This window comes from Haliotis cracherodii, unplaced genomic scaffold (assembly GCF_022045235.1).
Source record: "Haliotis cracherodii isolate W230 unplaced genomic scaffold, xgHalCrac1.p SCAF_1, whole genome shotgun sequence".
Lineage (NCBI taxonomy): Eukaryota > Metazoa > Mollusca > Gastropoda > Lepetellida > Haliotidae > Haliotis > Haliotis cracherodii.
In genome coordinates this window covers 16,181,632-16,205,198 of record NW_027266264.1, presented here as the reverse complement: position 1 = coordinate 16,205,198, position 23,567 = coordinate 16,181,632, and the positions used below count along the sequence as shown (strand labels likewise).

General features: G+C 40.8%; 1 protein-coding gene and 1 long non-coding RNA gene across 7 annotated transcripts in view; one reads left to right on the top strand and one right to left on the bottom strand.

Moving 5' to 3' along the window:
* Positions 1–23,567, bottom strand: part of LOC139473538 (solute carrier organic anion transporter family member 4C1-like) — a 75,098-nt gene that overhangs the window by 20,669 nt on the left and 30,862 nt on the right. The window lies entirely within an intron of this gene.
* Positions 23,082–23,567, top strand: part of LOC139473568 (uncharacterized) — a 481,685-nt gene continuing 481,199 nt past the window's right edge. For both annotated transcript variants that reach the window (XR_011653956.1, XR_011653957.1), the window contains exon 1: positions 23,082–23,091. This is a non-coding gene — a long non-coding RNA (uncharacterized lncRNA). The remainder of the gene's footprint in view (positions 23,092–23,567) is intronic.

Below are 23,567 nucleotides of genomic sequence, written 5' to 3'. Positions count from 1 at the left end.
TAAGTCGTAAATTAACGTGAAAATATTTTCTAAAACAATATCTATTCCTTTCGTCAAACATTGTTTTGAAAACAAATCCATACATTTGCCAAAATATTGCAAAATTAATGTTGATTAAAATCAATATTAATCAGGCATCACAATAATGTACAAGCGGGAGATTAATTAACACCACCACATTTATCATAAACAATCGGAGACAACATAAACTTATTATACCGTCCCGGAAGACCCCAGCTACTTTCAAATTGTTTATATAATTGTAGCAAATAAACGGTGCGACTCCGGAAGGGACCCAACAACAGAATGACGAGACAATCATGTCAGCTCAGTTTTCACCAAATCCCCTCATCTCGCCAAATCTCGCCAGCTTAGCGTAAATGGTATGTTGTTGTCTCGTCTGTGGAGACCGGAAGGCAGGCTTGTTATGGCGGCAGAACGTCACAGTTCTTCATGGAAATAAACTCAAAACTAACGGTTTAGCGTTTCTCGATCGATATCCAAGCGCTCTGCTTCTTTCTACGTGCTTCTGCGACGAGATTCGTACCAGTAGACGGCGACATGAAGTGACTTCTATGGAATTATCACCCGTTTTCAAGCAAAGCCCAAATGTCTTCCAAAGTCGTCAAATCGGCATACCTTGACACGATGTACAGGACAGCGGAATTTCAGCTTCCAGGAACGGTAATCGACTTAGCACGAGCGTTCTTTCGGGCATTTGTCTTTCGGATCGATATGTGAGAAGATATTTGTCCCTGATTGACTTTGGAGATATTTCTGGCTCAATTTGGCTTGTTTCGTCTGTGTAATTTAGGTGTTCTCGAATATCGAGCTCATTCACGTCCAAAAATATTCATTTGATTTGGATGTCAATAACCCTTGTATTAATTTCATTCACAAACAACTGTTACCCTCAAACTGAGAGTGGATGAACCTCGTAAGGGCCGTGACAGGGTCATATCGAAATGAGATCCGCTTTCAAGACACGATGTAATCTGATTCTATACTTGCTTAGTAATATCGTGCTACAGATTTTGAACGTTCGATTCTCCGTCTCGTCAAGGAAGTCATTCGCCTGGGGAGGTCATCGTTTTGTAAGGATGATTAAAGAGAACATTGGCAAGTAGCAAAGTACAGCAATGCACTGTGCCGCGGGCTGTGGGCCAATCTTCTCGCATTAACCAGTAAACATACAGCAAGACGAGTAGATTTTCACAGGGAGAAAATGAAATAATTCTCATAGTAGATGCTATTCTTATATGTAAGTGTTATGCATGTAGTTTATATCGTATATGCATGAGACTACTTTATGTTCATACGTGTCTGCACCACAAGAACCACTAACGGACTATATCGACTGATTGATCTTAATGAATATTTGAGCTGATCTAATGTAACGTCTGACGAGGACTGGCTTTATCAAACGGAATATCTGATCTGATCTAAGACAACATCTGAACCGGAGTGATCTGATCTAAGAGAACATCTGAACTCATCAGACCTAAATGAATATCTGAGCTGACCTAATTTCACGGAATACCTCATGTGCACTGGCCTTATTTCATGGAATATCTGATCTAATGAAATGATTTGAACAAACGGAATATCTGAACTGATGGGATCTAACGGAATTCCTGAACTGATCTGATCTAACGAAATTCCTGAACTGAACTGATCTAACGTAATTCCTGAACTGATCTGATCTAACGGAATTCATGAACTGGTATGATCTAACGCAATATTTGAAATGATGTTCTCTAACGCACGTCTGAACTGATCTGATCTAACGAAATTCCTGAACTGGTATGATCTAACGGAATTCCTGAACTGGTATGATCTAACGCAATAATTGATTTGATGTACTCGAACGGGATTTCTGATCTCATCTGATCAAATGCAATATCTTATCTGATCCAACAGAGCATTTGATCTTTATTACCGGAATATCTGGACTGATGTGATCTAAGGGTATACCAGAACTGGTATAATCTAACGGAATACCCGAACTGGTATGATCTAACGGAATAACCGAACTGGCATGATCTAACGGAATACCCAAACTGGTATGATCTAACGGTGTTTCTGAACCGATATAATCTAGTGGACTATCTGAGGAGTATGGCCGGAAAGCCTGCTATAGGTAATACAGAAACATATCTTCCTTCCCATGTTTCAATATCCTGTTCCGTTGTGTCATGGGACTGTGTGACTCACAGTTATAATACAAGCGTAGATTCTCCATGCAGCTAATGTACGTACATCACACCCCTATCATATCCCCAACTCGGCATCTCTCTCTCTCTCTCTCTCTCTCTCTCTCTCTCTCTCTCTCTCTCTGTCTCTCTCTCTCTCTCTCTCTCTCTCTCTCTCCTAATTACTACTATACTTACGTTTTAACATCAAATCCTTGAACACACGACACTCACAAGTTGTTCCCCACGCATTTCAACCAGCGTATATCCTACATCTATTTGGCTCACCATCCGTCCTGAACCTTCACCGACAAGTACTTTATACCAGAATATTTATTCATACCTTATCTCCCAGGGGCGTATATCTATGTTTATATACATATGCATAGCATCACAATGCTAATTAATTACTTCAATGTGATACCACGTGCTACCATATTCAGACGATTGACATGACGTGATTCACCAGTGTTGCGTCCGACGTCATATTACCAGTAGAACCTTCAATCAGGGCACATCACATCTCCAGGCGAAAAGGAACTATTGAGCCCTTCGGCCTGTGTAGTTAATACGACTCGGCACTCTTGTCTGGCTGTACATATTGCAGTGATACGCCTCTCCTCTCTCCAGACCTCCCATCCTGGGGTCAGGTCAGAAGGCTGGGGGGGGGGGGAGGGGGGGGTAAGAAGTGAAGGGTCATCTTAGCTTGTCAAAGCATCAAAGCCCGACTCTGCATCCCCCAGTGATAATCGATGGCTAATTCTATCAAATGTCAACAACCTCTGCAATGCAGTGTATTGACTGTCGGCTCGCTTCGTCTGTGTTGCTTGGGGGAGATTGTATGAACTGTTTCGATACGTTCAAGGTCGTTGTTGAGATGATGAACTCTATTTGGATGAGAATAACTGGTCACACTACTCCTGTTTACCAAGACTTAAAATCCCAACAAGCTGGAAAACGACACCACTGCGATAGGCATACTGGAATCATTGAATAAGAAAGGGTTGACCCGTGAAAAACCGAGGTAGAATAGGTCTTCAGCAACCCATGCTTGCCGTAAAAAGCGACTATGCTTGTCTTAAGAGGCGACTATGCTTGTCGTAAGAGGCGACTAACGGGATCGGGTGGTCAGGCTCGCTGACTTGGGTGATGCATGTCATCATATCCCAATTTCGTGGATCGATGCTCATGTCAACCACAGGATTGTCTCGATTATTTACAGACCGCCGTCATATAGCTGGAATACTGCCGAGTGCAGAGTTAAACAACAAACATACAAATAGAAAGGGTCGCTATATTGTTCCCAACACAAATCAAAGTATACACACAAATTATATTAAAGGGCCATAATATCCTGATTATTCCCACGATGTACTTAAATACAGCATGAAATTGATGGTTATTGGGTCAATCATGTGCATGTTCAAACCATTTCAACCACAGTACATTTGAGATAGGAACTATCCTGGTGCAAAATCGTTTTTAAAACATTTGAACCGAAAACTCCCGTGCAAATGTTGAAGGAGTTCGTATTACACATCCACACACTCATACCGCCTGCGTATCTTCCTACACCTCAGTGTTTTCAATAGCTTCCTATGCACTAAGTCCTCGCTACGGACGCAAAAGCTGTTGTTGACACGTCGCGATATCGCTTTCAGAAATAGACAGAAACTGCTTCCGTAGCCACTTGCGCCAGACCAGAAACTGTTAGTTATAACGGCGTTTGGTCTGGCGCCGGACTTCAAGCGAGGTCGGCGCGTTGCGCGGCCACGGAGTGATGTGGGGAGTTTAGAAACTGGAGGAACAAAGACGGTAGATCAGAGGAAAAATCTCGTTTCTGTGAAGTTCATTACCAGGACTTGCATCTTAGAGTGGTAGTATGCCACATGTTTATAAATGTTACATGCCTTGCTTTGTAGTTTGGATAATCTGTCAACGGAATACATAAATCTTGATTGGAAATTTACAAACTTGACAGTGAATGAATGTTGTTATTTGATGCCGCAGTTTGTTACTCGAGTCTCGGCCAGACAAACCTGTGGTTGATATCATGAACAACGTCCCACGCCACCACAGGGCACCATGACGCAATCAACCCCCCAAATGATGGACATCCGATACGCATTTGACGGATCTTACATATCCTCGATTTTTACAGAGTATTGCATCCAACTGTTATTACATGCTGTTATAACATAAAACCCTGGACCCAATCACCACAATAGCTTTGTTTCGGAAGTGACGTCACATCGAAATCTTTCCGATCTCCAACATAGCACAAAATGTCTATCGCTCTTGAGAGTATTTTGATTGGATGGTTATTTTTAGCGTCATGCCATACAAATCGGGCTCAAAATGTCGAAAGGGTCAAGGGTACTCTTCATCACCGAATGGAGACATAATACACTGGGAAATGGAGGATGGCGACAAGCAACTGGGGATCAATTCTGCTTCCATATCCAACAGGGTATCAAGAATCAAGAATCAAGAATTTTTATTGTACAGAACACCCTCGTAGGACAGGGTGCAAACTATCTGCATATTGATATGTATATAAGGTATGTACATGCCGATAACAGCCCTCTCCAAGACTTAAAAACCGGTTATACTGTTCAGTTTCAGACGCAAAAGATGCGACATTTAAACGGCTGGTTATTTTCAGGAAAACAAATAGACCAATGTGCTTGATAACAAATAGACCGATGTGCTTGGTTTCAAAGACTGGACGTGGGTTTACGTCAATCCGACTAGTCGCACATGTTACTATTGTCTACGGGTCTGTACGTCAATTCATTGTACATGATTTCAACGATTATTGATTTACTTACACTATGATAGTCCTTGACAGAACATGATAATTCTAGCGGCACCAGCCAACAGTTGTTGTATATTGTTTTCAAATATTATTGTGTTCTCTATTTGTATACTGCCAGGTGACTCAGCCCTTTTTTGTTTCACGTGGGCGTTGAACCCACATTCACGGACATCAGATGTTGGGAGTTTAAAGCAGATGTTTCATATTTGGTTACATAGTCCTGCGTCATGACTGTGGAATTAAATTATATGTACATGTTTACTTACTTTATTTTTTTTACTTGGTTGGTTGGTTTGTTGTTTTACGCCACACTCAGCAATATCCAGAAACAGAATAAATAGAACGCTTACCCACTTGCAATCTCCCTACATTAACAGCAATTTTTTTAGATAAATCTCAGAGCTTTGTTGTGTTTGTTTGTTTGTTGTTTAGCCCCGCATTCAGCAATATTCCAGCTATATGACGGCGGTCTGTAAAAAATCGATTATGGACCAGACAATGCAGTGATTGATATCACGCATGCTTCAACCAAGTCAGCGAGCCTGACCACCCGATCCCGTTAGTCACGGCAAGTCTAGATCAATCTAAACCAAGTCTAGTTTCCTTAATTCCATATGGAAACACACGAGGAGGAAATGTACTTTTAAAGAAAGGTTTTTTATGGACTAAGTGTTATTTTATTGGTTACACTGTAAAACTTCTTAAGCTTCACAGGAGCTAACACTTAGTCTCGGAAACTATATTTCTTTAAAATAATTGTAATTTATTATTTTAATAACAACCATTCCTTCTCTGCTGTTTTCCAAGTGTTAAGGAAACTAGACTTGGTTTTCTTTGATCTAGACCTGCCCAGGTCTTTAGTAATATATATTATATTCCACAGTCAGGACTAAGAGATTCGGGGTTTACATTTGACGCCCCGCCCCCAAACCAGCACCACCTATACACAGATGCTGGTCGAAAGAGGTGACGTTGATGGATATCATCTTACAGACGTTGGATCTTAGGTTCATAATAACAATCACTGAACTGTCTTCATTATTTACTGCCCTCAAAAGGACCACCAATTAGTCCATCTAGGTACCGTCAACATTCAGGCACCCAAACAAGGCCCTCGGAAGGATTATCAACTGGTCCATCTAGGTACCGTCAACATTCAGGCACCCAAACAAGGCCCTCGGAAGGATTATCAACTGGTGCATCTAGGTACCGTCAACGTTCACGCACCCTAAAAAGGCCCTCGGTAGGATCACCAACTCGTGCATCTAGGTACCGTCAGCGTTCACCCACCCTAACAAAGCCCTCGGTAGGACCACCAAATCGTGGATCTTGGTACCGTCAATGTTTATGCGCCCTAACAAAGCCCTCGGTAGGACCACCAAATCGTGGATCTTGGTACCGTCAATGTTTATGCGCCCTAACAAGGCCCTCGGAAGGATCACCAAATCATGCATTTTGGTGTTGTGTACATCTGTTTGTCTGAAGATGACATCGACCATAACAGGGGGGGGGGGGGGGGGGGGGGGGGGGGGGGCGTACATATCTTCTTCATTACAGCTATTGTCGTACACAGATTAACATACTTGGCACCGCTATCGCGTCACACACGTGAGTGAATGGGAATGTGTGCTGTTGTCTCCTGGCCTTGAACGAGGCCGTGTCGACCAGCAGTCGACGAGCGGTTGTTTGAGACTAATATTTAGTCTAAGAAATGAAAATAGCATTACATAGTCTAATAATATATTTGGGAAAGTAGCCCAAAGACTCGATGAAACGGAAGAAATCTATACTTGCATATAACTTGCATATGAGTTTTCGGATATTTGTGTGTTTGGGTCTGCATTATAGACGAAGGCATTTTTTATGTGATGTATTTTGTCAAATCTTTGTTTTGAGGACTAATATCACACCAGTGCAACCCTATCTTAACTGAGCGTCGAGCGTCCTTTTAGTCCCCAAATCGGGGCTGTCGTGTATCCTACTGGTTAAAGCGTTTGGTCGTCACGCCGAAGACTTGGGTACAATGTGTAAAGCCCTTTTCTGGTGTTCCCAGCCGTGAAATTGCTGGAATATTGCTAGAAGCGGCGTAAAACCATACCATAAAACCCCTTGAGCTGGTCATCCATTTTTTATTCTATTCATCAAACAACCTTTTATGAACCAAATCCCTACCTCAGCTATCCGATCCCAATTTCAATCATCTGTGATACACTTTACTTATCCGATCGATAGTTCCAGAAATGCGGTGAAATATGGGAAATTCAAATGTTTCCCCGGAGTGAGTGAGTGAGTTGGGTTTAACGCCGCTTTTAACAGTATTCCAGTTATATCACGGCGTGTCAGCTTAATGTGGGAGGAAAGCCCGAAGTGATGCTGGGCTCAGACGTTTACCACTTCGGTAACAAACCTGCTGACAAACCTAGAAACATAATCGGGGCGAACTGGGATTCGAACACAATCATAGGTTTCTGGTGTGCCCAAGGGACGCAACTCTGCACAGCGAATCGCGGCGCCTTAGACGACTGGGCCACCCGTGCCCCCTGTTTCCTCAGAAATTCTTCATAATCCATATTGCAGCATCCATATTACAGACATCTCAAAACAGCGAAAGAAATGAGACAGGTAAGAAGTCTTGTCTCTTTTACTTAGAGTTTGTTCTTCCCTATTCGAAATGGAATCTGAGGATTGCCGCAGCTATCTTCTCACTTCCGCCTTCACAATATTTCCGACATATTTTGTCTATGGGCTTTCTTTCAAGACATTTAAATATTTAATCCTGCCATCCATACCGTTTACTCCAAATACCTATTTGCTTTAAATTTAGTTTGTTTGTTATTTTCTTTTAACCACCGAAACCAACAAACCATCTAACATTAAATCAAAACGAAATACCTTGACCCCTCTTGTAAGCATACTTTGTTGTGTGGAATTTAGTGCTATATAAGCCGTATTATTATAGTTGTTGTTGTTGTTGTTGTTATTACAAAGGTATAAGTATAACCTGTCAAGATGAGGCAGATGAACCACTAAAGGAAATGTTCAATAGACATGGGCACAGCCACAAAAGTCCCAAAACCTCATACCTACAATAACATACATATAACTATTTCAGCTATTACTGCATCACGTCACAAACAAGACATGCAGACTCTTACAGAAACATTCAAAACCGTTTCTATCGCCATGATCATGATGAACTCACAAACACATCTCTGATATGATTTTTTTAACGATTTTTTTGTTGCCGTTTCTTTATATAAATATTATGAAAAGGAGCCCAGATATATCTTCTCTTTCGAAAACTGAAGAAATCTAGACTTACCAAAGTTTCGTAGTTTTCGTTTTCGGATATGTTTGTTCCAGCGTCTGTTTGACGGACATTGATTCTATACTATACTCCCTGGCTCAAAGCTAGCCGAACCGGCTGTTGGGGGCAGTACAGCCTTGCTCAAAGGCTATACTAAAAAAGTCCATGGATGTGTAGTAATTTTATCCTGCTAATAGGCAAGTCTAGATATGTGAACAGTACTCCAGTCTCTTATAGGAACAACTGGTATTATATACATCATCTAGAAATTATGATTTAAACTAATAATCATTGCCTTAGAGACTTGTGCAAGTCTAGGGACAGTAGGGAGACAGAAGGAAGCCGTGTGGGGAACCAAACTGACACCCTCCCTCAAACCACGTGTGTCATTATCGGGTTGGAATAATCACACCCCCAAATATGTTTGTTGGTATGCCAGTGGATTGACTCGTGACCTTTCGGAGATGGCACGCGTGGGCCTGTTTCCGTGCTGATAGTGCCGGGTAAGAGGGGCGTGCGATAGGAGTTGAACTCAAGGGAGCAAAGAGACTAGTTTCATTTCCAGAAAAAAATACGTCACCATAACCGGGAACTCGAGTGGTAACTGTAGTGTAGAAATGGCGCCTGGCACTGGTACTGAGCAGTCTTGGAAGGGTTTCTTCTCATACAGAGTCTGCTGTAGAGAACTATTGTGGAATCGGGAATGTGCTGTTGATGATCGATTAAGATGTTACGTGTGGTTCAAGTCCGGTTCTAGTCCTCCCTAACCCTCTCCGAATGTTTATTCGTAACTTAAACATGTTGTTCCATAATAATGAGTGGAAAGATGTTGTATAATGCCGCAACCAGCAATATTCCCACTACGATAACACACAAGTCAAATCACAGAGCCTGGCTAACCGATTCCCATGTTTAGATGGCTCTAAATGAATGAGGTTCTGGGAGCTTGTTCTGACCGGGATCCACCGTAGGGAGCTTTCTACAACAGGTTACCGCCTTGTTTGGCATGCGCTCAATACATTATCACAATAGACGGAACCAAGTCTAGACCATTCTGTGCGTGACACTATAACAGTGTACTTCCGGAGGTATAATACGATTCGGTCATAAACATCTCCCTATACAATATCGTGCTGAGTGCGAGCAACCCTATGGCATACATTCCGTAAAGTGTGGCGGGGAACAAAGGGGCGTCGGTAATGACTGTGTGTCTGTCTGGAGGAGTATTCTAGCACCTGAGTCAGTAGTCCTCATGGATCGTGATAGGCCAGCGGACATATTTAACACATATGGTTCACAATAGCGAGGGCTGTACAACCAAGACGTTTGTTAATCCTATAGCAATAAACCAGTGATTGTGTGGGAGAACTGTGACACGCAAAATGAAATATAGACCATGGACGTCGGAACCAACTTTTAATCTCTAAAATGGAAAACAAGTTGAGGACTCTTTTGCGAAAGTGTTTACAAACAGAAAGATGCACAGAGAATTTAGACCGCCTCCGTGGTCTAGTGGTTGAGCGTCCGCCCGGAGAACGGAAGGTCCGGGGTCCGATTCCCGGCCGCGTCCTACCAAAAGACGTTAAAAGATGGCACTTGTTGTTACCCTGTCTGGCGCTCGGCATAAAGGGGCTCGGAGTCAGTATACTGTGTCTGATTGGGTATTCATGTTAAACTGCGGCATGGTATCTCAGTGAGCTAGCAGTATATAAGTCCGGCCTAATACAAGCAGCCACGCACACACGTGCATGCACGTCGCTATATAAGTGCAATAATCTTGGACGCGACGTTAAACCCCATTTCACCTCTCCTCACAGAGAATTCATATTTCCTGAAACCATATAAAACCCGGAGGAATCTAGACTTGACTCCTTTTTGGGAGTTTTCAATTATTTTTGTTTTCAGGGTCTGGTATGAGACTATACCACTTTCTACATCAATTGGCGCTGGAGACTAGAGATAAGATTCCTGCCTAACATTGTTAGGGTAGACAAATGAGCACAGTAAATCGAGACGGTTTCATTCTCCGTAAAAAATGTCATAATTAAGGAATAATTTTACAGCAGAGAGAATGGAAGCCAATATACGTGCACTCTTGCAGCTGGTAGTAAGCATTAAGGGCGACCTACATGTGCAAGCTGGTTGCGAATGGGAAAACTTGTCATGTAATTGACATAACGAGGTACACGCCCTTGCAATAATACATGTAAAAAGATGAAATGACGTTTAATACGTAAGTAAGGAAAATTCGTACTTCGGAACTCACCCTTGGAATACACCGCCATCTTATCTTGCTACCGCTAAATGCCGCATTAAACCTCACTCAAACTTACGTTTGTATCTGAATGTAGCTTCGCCCATCTGCTCATCTGCGATATCAGTAATATTAACAAGACATTTTAGAAAGGTGTGTTTTGTCTCTAATCTCATTTGGTTTCTCAAAGGAGCGATTATGTCCATGCTCCAAGCTATGATTTTTGGCGCGACAACAAATATCTCTCTCGATTTAAAAACATGTAACTGGGATCAATCAATCCGTCAGTTATATAGGGTCAAATTAAGCCAGATCAACATATGCATACAAAACAAATCTACATAGCATAAGGGTTGATAACGCAAAACGCAGCACCAATGTTTTGTTCTTCTCACCAGAATTATCACCACGAGCAGGGCGATCTATAATATCAGTAGACTTGCACAAGTCTCAAAGGCAATAATTATTAGTTTAAATCATAATTTCTAGATTATGTAAATAAAAAGAACAAACTGACCCTATAAGAGACTGGAGTCCTAGGCTTGCCTGTTAGGAGGATATAATTACTACACATCCATGGACTTATCTTTACAGCCTTCGAGCAAGGCTAGCATATCAGCATCCCCTAATATTAGCCATTATATTAGCCATTAGCTATACACTAACAAGAAAAATCTTTTTTTAAACGAAAAAGACATTAGCATCACATAAATCACGACGTTATGATCCACATTCACTTTGCATATTCACGCAACCATCATAATGATCATTACCGTGGTCATAATTGATCATAATTAGCTCCATCGCGCCATAACACACGCTATAACGTCACATATAACCTCAGTGAACATTGCTAACATGATCCTTCATCCTTGTGGATGACAAGTGGGTACTGAAGTGGGTCCTTAAACTGCCATTACACTTTCCATGTCGGACACACTAACAATCCACCGATAGCCCAAAATAATGAAGTTTCTATGACCATACGAGGTAGTCTAAATATACGACAGAGCAATCAATGGCACGCCTCCTTTCTAACATCGATCCTGTTTCATGTGTCATCTATTACCCGTGTAATGTTATTGGGTCAAGTAGAGGTGTTCCGTTCTAGTGGATAAAGGACTGTTTATAATCAAAGTATATACAGTTTTATGTTTCACGTATCTTGTGCAAACCCTGCACTGTAAAATGTGTTTAGAATGTAAATACATAGAAAACAAGCGTAGGGATGTGTTTAGACCCTAAACGGAATACACATTTGGTGTTTTCTACGTTAGGGTATAAACACATGAAAAAGCTTTCTTCTCACAGCCTCATATCTACAATCATTCTCAAACGCTGGGTAAAAAAAACATGCAGAAATCGCCCATTTTAAAAATTACCCACAATGAATGTCGTGGGTAGGGAGCGAATACAGGTCTTTCCCTCATCAAGACCCTAAACACGCTTGTTAAACACAATCCTAAAGGTGTATATATCCTCAACATATTCAAGACCCAATACGCCTCTAACGTATGGGCCAAGGAACGCACTTGGTTTGCGTCTGGGATCTAAACACATTTTGGAGGGGTCTGTGGAACTATGGAGCTCAATAATATAGTCTGAACTGCTGATTTAGCTTGAATTGATCATGCTGAGTTGTGTTTGTTTGTTGTTTAACGCCGCACTCAGCAATATTCCAGCTATATGACGGCGGTCTGTAAATAATCGAGTCTGGACCAGACAATCCAGTGATTAATATCATGAGCATCGATCAACGCAATTGAGATACGACGACATGCATCAACCAAGTCAGCGAGCCTGACCACCCGATCCCGTTAGTCGCCTCTTACGACAAGCATAGTCGCCTTTACGGCAAGCACGGGTTGCTGAAGACCTATTCCACCCCGGATCCTCACGGGACGATCATGCTGAAGCTCTGACAGTATGTCTACTATACCTACATCCACCTGTCCATGTCTATGTAACCCCATCAGAGAAGATGCTTTTCGTTTTGTAATGAGCTTGCCGTGGCGGTAGACTATTTCATAATATGCGTAAAAACGGTAACGCGTAAGTTACATATCGTTATATTTTTTTTACCATTTTTAATCCATTTTATATAAATTCAAACTATCTTATCTATTTTTTTCTGATTGGTGTTTTTGGCTGAAGATTCGAATATGTTAACCGAAACTAAAATAGTTACGGCTGGCCAGTGGTCGTATACACATATATTGTGCACAGACCCTTCAGCTAGTCACCGACTTTGTATACTTGCTTCCACGTTGGCTGACGTTCACGTTATTGTGGCAAGTAGGACTCAGCCCTGTCACAGAGCGCTACACGCAGATTATTCGCTTCAAGACAATATCTACATACAGAGAGTTATAATATGGGGTCACAGGGTCTGATTTTAAAGAGATAAGTTTTGGCACAAGCAAGAATATTTTCTCAAATGTCACCCAAAGATCTAGCTGGATGGAATCAGATGATTTTATTTTTCGTGTTGTAGTGAGAACCTATTGTCAACACTTCCGACATAAACTGCCGGGCAAGGGAAACTACGCAACCATATAAAAATGAAACCAACAAAATATGGTTATTCGATGGTGATGTGTTACGACGACTGTTTCGGCGAAGTAACATATAGATAACGTTTGTCATTTTCATCATTCCAGTTTCCAGGTGTATATTTTTTCTTGCCAGTCAGTTTACATTGTTTCTACGTGATGCGTTGTCGCAGGGAGCCGAAGACACGCTGCCATTACTTTCACGGTATCTAGCACTGTCATATTCTCATCATTGCCATATCGTGTTCCTAATGATGCCATCACTGTCAGGGTTGCGGGCGAGCTATATGTGTGTCCCTCTAAATATTGATGGCCACTGGCAGCGATACATGATTGTGCGTAGTACGTACCGCCAATCACAGATTGCGTTGATGATGGTCGTCACGACAGTGTGAAAGTAACCAGAGAAGCATATCCTTCTCCATGGTGAACCGGATATGCCAAGAGATTATATACCGTGGCACTGCGAGCCGGCTTAGACTAACATATAGTCTCTGAAATGAACATATCGTACATAAAAAAACAGTTGTTCAGTTATCTTAATAAAAATATAATAAAAAGGAGCCCAGTGACTCTCTTCATTTTCAGATTTACTGATAATTACAAGCTCTGAATGTGAATTCAGCAGATTTGTACAGACCCTGATACTGCAGTGATCTTGACTTGCCAAACATTATAGACTTGCATGGGCTGTATTTGATATATATTTGTATCAGGGTCTGTTAGACAGACTACGGGCCGGCTGTGTCGGAGCAGTTACAACCTTGTCTTGTTACCCTGGTGCAGAGGGTGTGTGTTCCAGAACACAAGTATAGCAGGATACGAACGTACTAGAACAGTACATTTCAGAATACAAGTACAATAGGATACGAATATACTAGAAATAACAGTATATTCAAGAAGACAAGTAAAGCAGGATGCGAATATACTAGAACAGTATATTCCAGAACATAAGTGTAGCCTATACGAATATACTAGAACAGTATATTCCAGAATACAAGTGTAGCCTATACGAATATACTAGAACAGTATATTCCCAAATACAAGTATAGCCTATACGAATATACCAGAACAGTATATTCCAGAACACAAGTGTAGCCTATACGAATATACTAGAACAGTATATTCCAGAACACAAGTGTAGCCTATACGAATATACTAGAACAGTATATTCCAGAACACAAGTATAGCCTATACGAATATACTAGAACAGTATATTCCAGAATACAAGTGTAGCCTACACGAATATACTAGAACAGTATATTCCAGAACACAAGTATAGCCTATACGAATATACTAGAACAGTATATTCCAGAATACAAGTGTAGCCTATACGAATATACTAGAACAGTATATTCCCAAATACAAGTATAGCCTATACGAATATACCAGAACAGTATATTCCAGAACACAAGTGTAGCCTATACGAATATACCAGAACAGTATATTCCAGAACACAAGTGTAGCCTATACGAATATACCAGAACAGTATATTCCAGAACACAAGTGTAGCCTATACGAATATACTAGAACAGTATATTCCAGAACACAAGTATAGCCTATACGAATATACTAGAACAGTATATTCCAGAATACAAGTGTAGCCTATACGAATATACTAGAACAGTATATTCCCAAATACAAGTGTAGCCTATACGAATATACCAGAACAGTATATTCCAGAACACAAGTGTAGCCTATACGAATATACTAGAACAGTATATTCCAGAACACAAGTGTAGCCTATACGAATATACTAGAACAGTATATTCCAGAACACAAGTGTAGCCTATACGAATATACTAGAACAGTATATAGCCAGAACACAAGTGTAGCCTATACGAATATACTAGAACAGTATATTCCAGAACACAAGTGTAGCCTATACGAATATACTAAACAGTATATTCCAGAACACAAGTGTAGCCTATACGAATATACTAGAACAGCATATCCCAGAACACAAGTGTAGCCTATACGAATATACTAGAACAGTATATTCCAGAACACAAGTGTAGCCTATACGAATATACTAGAACAGTGTATTCCAGAACACAAGTGTAGCCTATACGAATATACTAGAACAGTATATAGCCAGAACACAAGTGTAGCCTATACGAATATACTAGAACAGTATATTCCAGAACACAAGTGTAGCCTATACGAATATACTAGAACAGTATATTCCAGAACACAAGTGTAGCCTATATGAATATACTAGAACAGTATATTCCAGAACACAAGTGTAGCCTATACGAATATACTAGAACAGTATATTCCAGAACACAAGTGTAGCCTATACGAATATACTAGAACAGTATATTCCAGAACACAAGTGTAGCCTATACGAATATACTAGAACAGTATATTCCAGAACACAAGTATAGCCTATACGAATATACTAGAACAGTATATTCCAGAATACAAGTATAGCCTATACGAATATACTAGAACAGTATATTCCAGAATACAAGTATAGCAGGATACGAATATACTGGCACGAGCACGGTGCTGACAAACCCAGAAACATAATCTGGGAGAACCGGGATTCGAACACACATTCATAGGTGTCTGGCATGCCCAATGGACGCAACTCTGCACAACGAATCACGGCGCCTTAGACGACATGGCCACCCGTGCCCCCGAGTTTTGTCAGAAGAAAAACATCCAACAAGCATAGTGAAGGACGAGTATACCAGATTAGAATCTACTAGAATATCAGTATACTACAAACGGGAATTACGCATACCAGAACTGCACATAAGAACAGTAGAAAAGGTGTATACGAGAACAAGTGTTTAAAGAAGCTGGTATATTGAAACAGGGTTAGAGCACTATAGCAAAAGGCGAACAAAAACACCAGCTCCAATCGTACAATGCTTTTTAGGGGGCGGTCGGGTAGCCTAGTGGTTAAAGCGTTCGGTCGTCACGCCGAAGACCCGGGTTCGATTCCCGACATGGGTACAATGTGTGAAGCCCATTTCTGGTGTCCACCGCCGTTGTATTGCTGGTATATTGCTAAAAGCGGCGTAAAACCATACTCACTCCCTCAATGCTTTTGAGCACCATCTGCAGCACGTTAGTGACACCTATATCCGGAGCTCCTTGTAGATTAATGTAGTTTGTAATGCCAAACAAACAGAATGCATTACAGCATCCTATTCTAAGCTATTTTCAGTCTACGTCTTCACAATTACATCATCAAAGGACTGATATATATGACCTGCTAGTTGTATAGATCTCGTGTCACGTGTATAAATACACGTGACTATAATTAAAGCTCACCCAGACCCCTCAGCGCTTTGAATCAACTTTAACAAATGAGTCGCCAGTCTGAGACTGCAATAGTATTAAGACCCTCAAAAAACTGCATTACCATTTAAACCTGCTTACCTAGACAAGAAATACATTAATAATCATACGATGCTAACAGTCGCGTCACTGACCCATATGATGCAAGGTGCACACATTTGCTGCAACACTTTCCGGCTATTTCTGATGCTGTTGGGGACAATTCCGTGTTCCCCGCACAGAAGAACCACACTCGGCATGGGTAACCTGTTAAAATTGCTGTAGACGGTCTCTAGAAAGGGTGACAGGTCCCGTTGACCTTTTCGACTCGGGAAGGGGTTGGATGAGACAGCGGGCTGTTTAGGTGGTGTTTATCAACATCCTTGTCGGAGAAGAGTCTTGAGACGATAATCAGCTGGATTAGGTCCACTGGAGTCTGTAATTTTAGTTCTCTGGATACAACGTACTGCGCACTCAGGAGTGAAAAGTGTTATTTATACACTGCTAGGGCTAATGCAGCTAAAAATATAGACCTGCTCGAGGATGAAGACGGGAGCTTGCGTTCGAGTTGAATGTGGCAGCTAGGTTTTAGTGCTTCAAGATAATGTAGCGTGATTGGATATTGGGCCCTTAAGGGTTGTCGTTATTGAGAAATATCGTTTTTCTGAAAACACTGAACTTGATTTAAAACTTTCTTGAATTGTGAATAATAATATTCGTGAATGTGTGAATAATACTATTTGTGTATTTTTTATAATATGTCGTGAATTGTGAATTATATTCGTAGATTGTAAATAATAGTATTTCTGAATTGTGACTACAGTATACTACGTTTATAACGAACTAAAATGGGACCAATAATTTTAGTTCGTAATAACCGTAGTTCGTTAGATGCATATATACAGCATATATTCATTAAATGGCCGGGACTAAAAAATAAGTTTGTTATATCGGTCAGTTCGTTATTTGTGTGTTCGTTATAAACGTAGTTTACTGTAATAACATCCGTGAATTGCTGACAATACAGAACGATAGTGTGTGCTGATTCAAGTCAATCCAATTCACAATGGTGGTGGTTGTTCTTGTCCAATGGTTTGTCACATACACCATCATGCCTACCGACCATTCTGGTGTCCCCCGTTTACCACATAACGCTCCGTGACTCTTTTGGGTCTGACAGATCAGTGTCATATTAGGGAGAAGCTGGGATTCGAATCACGACTAGCAGATCCTGTTACGTTTAAGGGGCACAACCCTGCATAGCAAACAAGATGGCATAGCGTTAACGGACGAGGTTTCAAGTTGGCATAGGCTGAATGGTCGTTTGTTTCTGATACTTGTCATTGCCACACCTCGACAAACGTCGAGAGGGAAGTGGTGATGAATCACATGATTCGCCCCGTGCACGGAAATTGACAATCCTAGAAACGTAATCTTGGTAAACCGGGATTCAAACCCAGGATCATAGGTTTCTGTCATGCCTTAGGGACGCAACTCTGCACAGCGAATTGCGGTGGCTTAAGACAACTGGACAACCCGTGCCACTCCTCCCCCAACCCCCCAACCCCACCCCCTCCACCACCAACCCCCATCCACACACACACAATATACACGCGCGCGCACACACACACATGCACACGCACACGCACACGCACACGCACACGCACTTTTTTATTTGTGAAGAGAAGTTCTTCAAAACTGCTTAGATCTCAGCTTCACGTCAGTAAATCTGCGCAGTGCCGCAAATTGTAGTAGAAATGAGAAACCACAAACAAAAGTACAAACAATATCTTTCTTGCCTCATGAAGGCGGGTAATCTCCAGAGAAACGTTTCATGTTCGATCTCTTATACCCATAAATATTCATGCCGCAGTGTTTCAGTATAATGCCTCTGATTAACATTTCAACTTTAATAACTTGCATTTGGCCTTTAATGGCGGGGTCTTTGTGTCTTCAGTTCCTCAAGGGAAAATGGACTTATTAATACTAAAAATGGATATTATGTTCGAGGATGGGTCTAGATGAAGGGAAATTTATCCATTTAGTATTTAATATCATCCTTTCCTTGAAGAAGATTACTATTTGTATCCTAGTTGATATAAACAACCTCTTTGATCCGGAACCCACCTTTTCCGAGTTGGAATAGTGAGGATATTTTAAGACTATACATTTAACAATACTTTTTGCGGTTTGCGGTGGAATATGTCTTCAGATCAGTATCGCAGCAATGATCGCAGCAATGACGATGAACACAAAGAATGAGCATGAGATTTTTACCATGTCAGGATTCGAACCCAGGTGTTCCGACTCGACGAGCAAACACTTTTATCAATATTTAAATTGTAATATCATATATAGCTAAGCATGTCAATATTTTGGGGAGGGGGCTGTCTAAGTTCTGAAATTTGTAACCAATCCTTTTCTTTGTGAATAAAATATGCTTAACTCAAACCAGGATCCGCTTATCATGGGTTGACTTCCAGACTATGATCCTACGTTTGTCATCACCATACCGGTATTCTAGTTTTCAACACAACTCTCTCTCTCTCTCTCTCTCTCTCTCTCTCTCTCTCTCTCTCTCTCTCTCTCTCTCTCACACACACACACACACACACACACACAAACGGGAAGCAAAGGGGAGGACATGTCGGAAGACTTACTCCAGGGTAAAACCATCCTCGATTATCCAGGGTATAATATCTCCATTCCATTTGGATAAATACCCTGGACCCATCCTCTACAACGACTTCCCTTTCAGTCCGATTCGAAAAGCACGACACTAAAATAACAGTCCAGTGAAATCACTCTGATGAGCGAGAGACATTATGTGCAAACGTAGGGATAGGAACGATGCAGGTAATGACGTCACTTCCGAAACAAAGCTAAGGCAGCGAATGGATCCAGGTTATTTTATAAAAGAATGGAGATGTGATACCCTGGATAATCGAGCATGTTGTATAACGCCGCACTCAACAATATCCCAGCTACATGAAGGCGGTCTGAATCTAATCGAGTCTGGACCAGACCATCCAGTGATTGATGTCATGAGCATCGATCCACGCAAATGGGATACGATGACATGCATCAACCAAGTCAGCAATACTGACCATCCGATCCCGTTAGTCGCCTCTTACGACAAGTATAGTCGCCTTTTACAGCAAGTATGGTTGCTGAAGATCTATTCTTACCCGGATCTTCAATGGTTCTATCATGAAACGGGTCAGTGTTTATCTAAATTATTTAGACGCGACGGGGATGGTTCCGGGGCTAAACTTTGGATCGGAAGTCGTGCCGGAAAGCCATAACGTCAATTTAAAATAACTTATCAATCTTATCATAAGTAAATAAATATTACTGTAATTCCATCACCTTGTAGATAACATATGTAATGGTCGGTTGTGATCATGCAAAGGGAAAGAACAATATGGCGTTTATTTCACAAGGGGTTTAAAAAAAAACTGTTGACGCATTTATAAACTTTATCTGATGAGCGTGAGGCTGTAACTATAACGAGAATACCTTCTGCCTCTTCGTTAGGTAATCACCATGGCAACAGGTGTGCTTCGTGCTGGGGTATCTGGGACGAGAGTACTTGTTGGCCGCGCGCCTAACACTACAGGAACTACTAGTTGACATCGCGCGATATATCTAGAGGGAACATAATGAATTACCAGAAAAACAGCTGAATGAGAAAATGACTGGCGTCTTGAGACAAAATGCATCTCAAGGATATTGATATGAAGCCTCGAAGTCCATTATTCAACTTGATTTAATGATGTGTCCTAGTTTATCTTCATGTTTGTCGCTCGATTTCCACCAACTTGGTATTATCAAATGTCACTTGTGTGACGTCGGGCAAAGAACGACGGCTCACGTGACAGCACTTCCGAATAATCTGTGTCGTAAATGTGAAAAACATTCCCAAAATAACAAAAGCGGAGAAACACTGTTGCATTAGATTCATAATCAATGGGAAAGCCCCCCAATACAGTTGACAGGAAGTTGATAGAAATACATAAAGGATGTCGATGTCAGTGTGAAATAAGAACCTGTCAATCATGTGTGAAATAGCTTCCAGCGCTACTTACGTAATGACGCATAAGGTTGAATGCACACAATGCATGTCCTCGGGTCGTGTCACAGTTCGCTCGCCTCATCAAACAAATCATTTGAGGGGGGGGGGTGGTGGTGGGGGTCGGGTGGGAGGGGTGGGGTGGGGGGGGGGGGGCCCCAGCCTCGGGGTAATGTGATAAAATATGCTTTTCCCGGTGCAGAAGTATTGTACGACACAGCTCATTAACAACACGCCAATCGTCAAAGCGCCTTAAACACTCACAAAGAAGGAAATGTAAACACAGTATATCTCAATGTGCGTAATTGAAACGTCATATGAGACGGCATTAAGCTTTGTTTTACTTCACACTCGCATTTACTTTTGATTTATTTTGAATTACGATTAACTGTAAACGAAAATTCATTACGACATCTTACTCTAGGTTTGACGTGGATTTTTTAATCTAATGTTATTTACATACATCTTAAAACATACCAGCCATCGAACGTTTATAATATAAACCTCTAAATTCTAAACTTAGTTTATTGTGTCCAATATATTTCTATATCGTATGTTATAACAAATAAATGTATCCACGAGGCATATATTCAAAATTTTAATGCACAATGCAACGTAAGATGAGATACTACATGCTGGTGTGGCAGAAAACGAACTCCATGTTACTTTGAACATGTCCTGTTTACGATGACGTTATTTTACGATGACATGCGTTTTAATCATTTGCAAAATACCAGATATTTTAACAGTTCATTTAAAAATTATACAAAGTTAGAGCAGCTGTGCTTTTAATGTCCAGCGAATATCTGCAAAGGTATCTAGCCAAACCCTGCTTAGATATTCTACAGCCACTGAGAAACATGATGTTATAACAGTATTTGTAAATAGGTTGTATATTGTCTTTTACACAGTCTCTCATATTTCCATAAGGAATGACCAATGTATATTAATTCAAAGGTGTGGCTTTAATGCAAAAATGATGCAGATCCCGGTGATACTATAATATATAATCTGTCTGTCTGCTGAGGTACAAGAGGTAAATATACAAGCGAAGCCCACGGATGGCCTGTTGTATTGACAGAGACCTACGTACCAACAGACTAAGATATGAAAACTGATAAAAAAAATATTCGTAAGAAAACACAAATATCACTTGAGTCGTGAGTACCGAGGTTGGAACTTTGGAAATAGGAACCTTCTGGCTTATTTACCTCTCAGACATTCGTTGAAGACCGGATTTTGACAATTTGAGTGGAGGCGAGGTAATGTAACGGTGAACGAGACATTACACTACAAAATCGTGCAGCAATACGAAATGCATTCATTGTATGTTTAACAAAACGTGTAATTACCCAACCTTGATCACACCAAAAGAATTTACGATTACACTCCTTGGTCCCTTAATGCTTAATAATATATCATAATGGTAAACCATTATCTTACATAAACCCCACCTAATTAGTCAGTGGAATATTTCCATTCAGGACCGCAATAAGCATTTGGCATTACTTATCGCGTATTGTCAATTAATCAGGTAATATGGTCATTGCTGACAATCAGTCTTGCTCGTTTCACTTAGCAATGCTAGGAACCCCCCAACCCCCCAAGATTAAAGACAAATGCCCCTGATCCGTGATAATCATGACGGGCCACATAATATTCTTGGGGATGTGAGTTTTGCTAGAGAATTATTCTGGCTGATGCAAGACCATTTCGTTCTCTGAGAAAAGGAGAAATAAACAGTTGGGATATTTCTTAACCCCAAAACACATTTTTGTCAGGGCATCCATTGGACAACTTGAGGCAAAATAAGTCTTATTTTATTCCTAAAGTCACCCAGTTTCAAACGTTGTCCTGTAGTTTGGGTTTTGTTAACACGATATCTGAGGTACTGAACCTCTCGTCTAACACTCGTAACGTCTAACACTCTTATGCCGACCTCCCCGTCCTAGATGCTCTTAACGTCTAAAGGGGTTAAAATAGTTAATATATTTATTAAAAATTTATTTGCAAACACGAATATGTTGTTACACCTCAAATAAACTACCGATTGGTCCTGTCTGAGTAGCATCTAAAATAGACTTAACAGCAAAGATGCGGGAACATTTAAGCTTTATTGTAATTATATTTAGATAAAGCAAAGAAAATTCCTTTCGCAACAAAATAATGAGTTTATTAACTTAACAAGACATTAATTCAAAGGCAATCGATTAGAATAAACCCACACCAACGTAAACAAAATAACACGGATCACTTTTATGAAACTCACAAATATTGGTAAGATGTTGACAAACCCAGACTCGTAATCAGAGCAAATCTGGGATTCGAACCCAAGAAGATAGATTTCAGGCACCACTAAGGGACGCAGCTCTGCTTAAAGATCGAAGTGAAAAACTCCGAACGAAATCACCTCAACACTAACCAGCATATGTGCTGCTAGGATAAGATAAACGGTAAGAGGGTGACTACATCATCAATCATAAACCAACTGTTGTTCTGCATGCATTTTGATCAAACTTAAAAAATATATATTATATATTACAAACTTAATTACCTGTTTATGTTTTTTAGCATATTGTTACCCGTATAAACAAGCGGAAAATACGTCACGCTCACGAGGAACCAACATTCGTTAAATAGTTCCTGTATACTTTGATTAATATTGAAACAGACCATGTTATCGTCACTGAGGTCAACGTGACAATCAGTCAACATTGGATGTCACCAGTTTACGACAACACCGTAAGGTTATTACGAGTGACGGGATAGGTCGCCGAGGAGCTAATAAGGCGGGTAATACTGTTTAGTGCTTGGTAACCTAGTTGTAATACCACATACGTCATTGCTCAAATAGCTATTACCAATCAGGTCGATTATCGAAAATAAAATCTCTTTCCTCGTCGAAATAAGGGTCTCTCAAGCCTTCCCAAACCATGTTTGGGCAAAACAGAAATCAAATTAAACATACACGGAATCGCTACTTTAAAGGAAGAAAACAAACAGGATGTGAGTAATACACACATAAAACAGTGACTACGTGTAGTATAAGTTAAGTTTAAGATTAATGAAATCATGGGATTT